This window comes from Anguilla rostrata, chromosome 17, assembly GCF_018555375.3.
Source record: "Anguilla rostrata isolate EN2019 chromosome 17, ASM1855537v3, whole genome shotgun sequence".
Lineage (NCBI taxonomy): Eukaryota > Metazoa > Chordata > Actinopteri > Anguilliformes > Anguillidae > Anguilla > Anguilla rostrata.
The window spans coordinates 15,939,988-15,947,846 of NC_057949.1; positions in this window are offsets into that span (position 1 = coordinate 15,939,988).

Below are 7,859 nucleotides of genomic sequence, written 5' to 3' on the forward strand. Positions count from 1 at the left end.
GACTTACACAACTTTTTTTTTTTACATAGCATTTTACATTGTATCCATTTATACAGCTGGATATATACTGAAGCAATTCCGGTTAAGTACCTTGCTCAAGGGTACAACGGCAGTGTCCTTACCCGGGAATCGAACCTGCGACCTTTCGGTTACGAGCCCAGTTCCTTACCTACTGTGCTACATTCACTCCATGAGCAGGTGGAGCTGAGTGGTTGCGGGTTGACAAAGCTCTGCAGAAGGTCGCTTTCTAAAAATACTGACAGACTGCCTTGAGGGAGAGGGAGGGGGGGGCAGCTTAATTAAAAGGGCTGGGTGTGACTACATCTGTTTGGGCTCACGAAGACCGGAAGAGCAAGGGGGAGAGGGGAAGACTCCTGGAGGAGTGTGTGTGTGTGTTGTGGGGGGGGGAGGGGGGGTCTAGATCAGGGGTGTCCGATCTTATCCGAAAAGGGCTGTTGCTGCTAGTAGGTTGTACTGCTAGTAGTCTGACTGTCACAGCACCAGCCAGCCTTTACCCAACCCAGTGCTGGGTTAAGCACGTGTAGACCGGTGTGCTAAAGACGGGCCTTCCTTTCCTAACCTGTTCTGCACAGGAAGTTGTGTTCTGCGTAGATGGGGGATGACGTAAATAAGCTGTTCTATCTACCACATGCTTTTCCAACCCAGAGGCACTTCATACTTTCCGGTCTGCTTCCGGAATATTGGCGATAAATTGTGCCTCCAACGTCGGTCACCCGCCATTTAGGGCCGTGACGTTAGCGGTCAGTAGCAGAGCGTGTTAAGCACAGTCTTCATTAAATCTTCACCCGACGAATCGATCTAGTGGTAAACCACCAGTCTGTCAACAGCACTAATGAAGTTCCAGCAACATCACCCTCCTTTGTGACTGCATATTGATCGACATGTACAACATCTCACCTGCATTTAGGGAAGATGAGAAGAGAATCTTGCGTTCAAAATCAACATCCATAATTTGCTATGAATTACTGCAATGTGCTGCCTGTGCATTTTTAGAAAATTATTCCCCCAATTACTAAACGACAGTTATGCAACATTGCTCAAACTGAGTTGAGTAAAGTACTGGTGAGATTAAAATGAATTTAATGTGTTCAGAAAACAGGAAAACCCCTGATATCCTTGTCCACTGATGTCTGAAGTTGATTTGTGTTTTGTAGACGCAAAATACATAATAGTAAAAATGTGGATTTGATTATGTGTGTTTGTGTGTGCGTGTGTGTGTGCCTGCATGTATGTGGGTGTGTGCCTGTGTGTGTGTGCATGTGTGTGTATGTATCTGTGTCTGCATGTGTGTCTGCATAGACCTTGCTTTGTGCATGGGGCATTGTCATTGTCAACTCTTGCCACAAAGTTGGAAGCACACCATTCTTTAGAGTGTCATTGTATGCTGTAGATTTCCCTTCACAGGAACTGAGGGGCCTGGCCAAAACCATGAAAAACAGCCTCTGACCATCGTTCCTCCTCCACTAAACTTTACAGTTGGAACTGTTCAGGCCAGTACAGTTGGCACTATGGATTCCGCCAAAACCAGATTTGTCCGTCAGACTGCCAGATAGTGAAGTGTGATTCATCACTCCAGAGAATGTGTCTCCGCTGCTCCAGAGTCCAATAGCAGTGTGCTTTACACCCCTCTAGCCAGGTCTTGGCGTTGCTCATGGTGATCTTAGGTTCGTGCTCGGCCATGGAAACCCATTTCATGAAGCTCTTGTCAAACAGCTCTCGTGCTGACGTTGTTTCCAGAGGTGGTCTGGAAGTCTATAATGAGGACAGATGATTTTTATGTGCTACAGGCTTCAGCGTGTGTACATATACATACATGCACGTACATATACCCACAATTATGCACCCACACAGAAGCACATGCACACACACACACACACACACACACACACACTTACACAGGTGCATACACACACACACGTATGCACATACACATACATTCAGGCGCACACACACACACACACACACGCACATTGATCATCCTGTACCAAGCAGAAGCCTTCCCCATTTTATCCATAATTCATCACTCTCACTCCTTACAACAGCCTCATGGGAAGATCCATTTGTATTAAACATTTATGTTCACTTAATTGCAGCCACGGCAATCAATTAATTAGCACCATGTGACGTAGAAAACCACACCTTCCATACAGATTTGTTCACTATTTATAACCAGGTGCTCATTGGGCATGTGCTTTTTTCCAGTGCAGTGATGTTAGAAAGTACCCATCCTTGCAAGGAAGGTAAATTTCCATTTTATTATGCTCTTGATCATAACCAGCAAAACTAATTTTGGCTATGTCCTGTTATGGGGTAAAGTATGACCTCAGATAATATGCTGAAGTTTGAATATTAAACAGAAGTAATATGCTAAGAGAGAAATTCCAGCAGTTTCCTTTATTATGTATCAAATATGTATTTATCACTCTGCATCTTTCACAGAATGCCCACTTGCGCCGAGTGGCCCCTTTCTTAGGTTATTAGGTACACCTGCTAATTAACACAAATAGCAGAGGTAGGGTTGGACGACTGTTTAAAAAAACTGTCTCCAAACCCGCAACTCAACCGTGTCAAAAAGTCTGTCTGACCACGGATATTTTAAAACTGAGATCGTCAACACACACCTGTTATCCATGTATACACGGTCAATGGCTCAGCATCGTCGGGGAAAAACAGGGGGTAAGCCATCGTTCCCTGATGGCCATTCCTGGTCAGACCAGGTGCCTGTGGACGAATTAACCGAACATACTCGTAGAATACGTACAAATAGGTGGTTTGTGAGGCCAGGTTGAATTTTATGGTATGCCTGGATTCAACAGTGTAACGTTTCAAGAGGGAGATGCTGGGTTCACGTCCTGGCTGGCTTGGATCCCCTCCGCGTGGAGTTTGCAGTTTGCATGGGTTTCCTCTGGGTGCTACGGTTACCTCCCACAGCCAAAAACATGCTGTTCAGGGACTCCCGGCGAAAACGAGCCCCCTGGATAAATCTGGCTCATTTACTGAAGTGTTATGGCTGTGCATCGTCCCTGTCAAATAAATTACGTTAAATCTTATGAATGGCCCGGTATTTTCATTTTTTTTTTTTTTTATGAGCATGGGGTAAAAGTACAGGTCAGCATTCTTAGTGAACAGCCCTCTCTGGTCATGTGGAGGATAACATTTGGATCCGACATGTGCACTAATGTCATTTCCTGCTACACATCAGTTCATGATGCGCGGCATTGCAAGGGTCTTCTCACCTGGCAGAATTACAGGTCACAGTTGTAAATGCTTTGCTATATTACATAACTTCACGTTCAAATTTGGATGACGGGAACATTCTGTTTTTATTAAATTACGCAAGAATGCCATGTCAGCAAAATATGAGGAAGCAGCAGAAACCCTGGACAGTGGGGGAAAGGAAGACCATCATCATCATCATCATCATCATCACCAGCTGCTTTGATTTACTATCAGATCTTCCTCACATCCACTGACCTCTTCTCAGTGTCTCTTGACCCTTACATAAGCCATATTGTATAACAAACAAGGGTCAAGTTTAATCCGGTTCGAGGTAACCTTCCCCATACCATTTGCTGACAAAGTTGAGGTCAGCAAATCCACAGAGTTAAGCAGGCAATTGCTTGCCAGATCAGTATAACTCGATGAACCTACAGGTCTCCATTTCACCCATCTTAGGCAGAAACATAATGACAATCCAGAATGACTGGAAGGCAATATGATAGTTATGCTGACATTAAACGCTCTGGCAGTACAGCACTTGGAATATGAATGCAATAAATACTGAAAAACAGGGCATATTTCTTCATATTTTAGGTCATGATTGCCATTTTTTTTTTTTTTTTTTGCATTTAGTACAAATTCAAAATAATAAACTTTATTACTGTACTTTTTTAAAGCTCACTGGAAAGTCTGCTCTCCCTGTGTATTTTTAACCTTATTCGGGGAAATCAGACAGGGTTACAGATGGGATCACAGTACAGAGAGAGATTTCTATATGGGTTCAGAGTCAGCCGTCAGCCGTCCTACGGATTGCACCACAGGGTCTCCCGTTTATTCGCCTTTTATTTAAAATCTGATTTTAGGTAAAGGCTAATACATATGCCAAGAGACAAGAAGAATAAAGTCATTTCAACCCACTAGCTTGTGAGAAAAAGGCTGCGATTCTTAGCTGAAACAGTTGAAAACAGTGGGCTGCATTGCTAGATTTGTGGTAGCAATTAGTGGGTGGGTACGGTTTTGGAAATGTATTGCAATACATGACTATTCCTAGCTGCGGTATATGAAAACCAGAAATTAGAAGAGATTCTCCAAAACCGTTATACACAAAACGTCTGAGCTGAGCCTTTACAAAACAGTAATTGCATCTTAATTTTTATTTCACTGTTTTTCCTGTTTGTTTTTTTGTTAGGCAACTAGTTGGATCCATAAGCATTATGTTTATATTTAAGCATTATAAGATATAAAATACATGGAGATGTCGTTACTGCTCCAGTGACCGATGAAGAAATACAATTAGCTGGATTCAAAATTAAATTAAGGTTGCTATATCTGTACTAAAGATGGTTGAAATTGGTTTATGGACTTTTAGCAGGCAAGACCGTGTCATTTGAAAGCTAACACAAATGGACGCTGGGTCAGACAGCTTCATGAACAGGAACCCAACGCACATGCCATCCAGACTGACACACACAGTGGACCAGCCGCACTTCAGAATCCTGAATCAGGATGAATCGGATCAGTGATTGAAGATCAGTGCGAAAGTGCTGTACCACTGTCGGATTATTATACACGCAGTAAGATGTCCAGTGTTAATTCAACAACAACAGTTCATATGACTCCAATAGGGACTGCATGGACACTATGCTCATTTCATTCAGTTCGTTTATCATCGAACATTTTACTATGCAGATACACTTTGCACGTCAGAATGTAGTGCACAGGGACCGTAAGTACTTTCTGAAAAATATTTAAAAAACCAAACAGGTGGACATAGCCGTCTTCTCTCAGTGTATCCCTAAATGTGTAATCGTTCGCCAGTAATCATTTCTACTGGTGAGACTAACAACGGTAAACAAAATTCCCAAAATTCAACAAAGGTTCCGTTTTAAGAAGGGGAGGGTGTGGGGCGGGGTAATTGGGGTGGCTGTGTGTCGGGACCGGAGGTGAAAGACAGGTCCTAGCCCTTTTCCCACCAATCAGCTGGGTACGGGGGAGGAGGAAGCACCTTTCTCCTCAAAGATCACAGCTCGCCCGACTGTGGTCACTGAGCCGGTTAGCCTGGTTTATATGGCACGAAAACGTGTTCCCCCTTTGTTTGAATTTGAGACTGCAAATGGAAATGGACCCAGCTCTTTTGGTTAATTTCTGATGTAAGATGTTTTGTAAATTTCCCAGTTTTTGAAATCGGGATTGGAAAAAGGCTCCACTTCACTCCCATATAATAAAAGTTTTTTTTGTGCACAAAGTTATTGTGCAGAAAAAGTTTTTCCTTTGGTGCAGGAGCTGGCAGGAGCTTTCTGTCACAATGAATTCCAGTCCAAGGTACAGGCATCTAATTCAATGCTCTATATCTCACACAACAAATTGATTTTGACATATCCCCTAGGATAAGTATAGCATCGGTATGATGTATAATTATGTATATTATGTATGTTACTGGCAAAAAAAAAATAATAATAACTTAGAGGACATTTTAGGGTTTTTGCCATCACAAGACAGTGGAATTTAATACTGTTCAACCATCCCACAACTTTACAGACTTTGACTGAGGTACTACCATATGGTCAGTGGTGCACACACAGAATTCACCTCTGCACACAAGCAGTTTCTGTTTATTTATTTTATTTATTTTTGTCATTGGTATACTGTCATTTCTTCAGCAACTGCCTTCCCTCCGTGCCCCCATGTCCTGAACAGTGGCATGTATAATGACATGCTCCCTCTAAAGGCCATCGATGGTATGGAAGAGAACTCGGTCCAGCTAAGAGCAGCAGATAACAGTGAGCTCTCTCCTACAGTATAGCAAATTCACAATATTGCAGACACAGTTTGTTGGAGGTTTATGACAATATTATTAGTATTATGCTAATTTTACTGCTATTATAATCAATGTAGTGGCATCAGTTGAAACATTCATAGAAACACACACATATATATATATATATACCTCTACAACTAACGATGATTGTAGCTCATTCTCATCATAATCATTCTGTGCCGGTTCAGAAATATGCCACAAACAGAAAACAAGTGCACAGGAGCACGTGTACACATTAATACATGATCTCAGACGTACTGTGGCATCCATGTTGAGCATCTGATGGGTCAGAGATCATTGGTGAGGTAGTGTGAGCAGAAACCGCTGTAGCGTTCCTGCTCTTTACACTTCAAACGCCCACCTCTCCTCCCCTCTTTCCCAGCAGCGAATTACACAAAATTTAATGACTAATCATTTTGCCACCACCAAGCCCCGACGACCCCCCCCCCCCCCCTGACCATGGCCAACCGTGTTCATTTTCTGTCTCCCCGCAGCCAATAGGAATGAGCCGTACGGGGCCACAGGGCGTCTGATTGTGAGAGGGGAATTATACTGAGCGTAACGTGCGGCAGGAGAGAAAGCAAAGAGGTGATTCAGTGATGACGTTTGCAGATATCCCAGCGTGCACTGCAGCCCATGAGTATTTGGACGAATCCAGTGCGCTGGAGTATGCAGCCAAAAACTACAGGAAATAGCGTCCAAACACTCAGAGAGTGCACTGTATTTCCTGTACAGTGCGGAGAGAGCAGCCCTGGCCTCTACACCAATGACTCATATGTGAGGAGTCGGAGAGGAGCCAAACTGTCTGAATGTAGAACGTTCCGGAGCAGAGCTACCGGGAGAGCAGAGCTGCCCGCTCACCTCGGTGATCGCTTAATCACCCCTGCCCTCGTGACCTGTCAGACACCTCAGTGTTCCTGTACTTTTACTCCTCTTACCTTTTTCTGTTGGTCTTAAAGACAGAAAGTAAGAGGAGTTCTCGGGTTTTGTAGTACTTAAGAAAAGATGTAGAATTTGGTTTTGGCTTTAAAAGAAGGGAAAAGAAATCAAGCTCAATCCTAACTTCCTAAAATGGCAGCCAGGCTAAGTCTTAGAAAGGACTGAACAATAGCACTGTCAATTAAGAATGCAAGTCCACCCTTTCTAATATTATGCACTTGTCAGTAGAAATAATGAGGTGATGCTGATGATTCACTGGGACTAGCAGACCTGAGGTGTAGCTATGACTTTAATGTAAAGGTATTCAACATATTTTTATTTGGACCACAGACCCATTTACCTCAGGTCGCCTGGTTTCTTGGGTACGAATTGGTCGCTAATCTTAAGGAAAAAACAAAAACCAGCAGGCTGTGCGGCTCTCTGGGACCAGGACTGAGTATCACTGCAGTAAAATGAAAAATATGTCCACACTGTATGAAGCAAGGGTGTCGAATATTGTCTAAAAAGGGCCATTGAAGCTGCGGGTTTTTGTTTTAGCCAAGCTCTAAGACACCTGATTCTATTTAAAATCTTGATTGAAAACCATGAATAATGTTGAATCATTAATTTTTTTAATTTTTTTAATGTAACTTTTTTGTGCAAGTTAAATGTTATATCACTGCTCTCATTTTTAATGTGGGCATTTCCCACTGCGTCTAACAAAACCTGCCATGCCCCTGTACACCACTTAAAAATACTGCAGCATGCCTCTGGTAGTAAGTTACCAAACTGAATTTAACACGTGACTGTTGCTTGTAAACATCACTGTCAATCATCATCTGTGCTTAATTGGTGGCAATTACTTTAACAGCTTAGATTATTG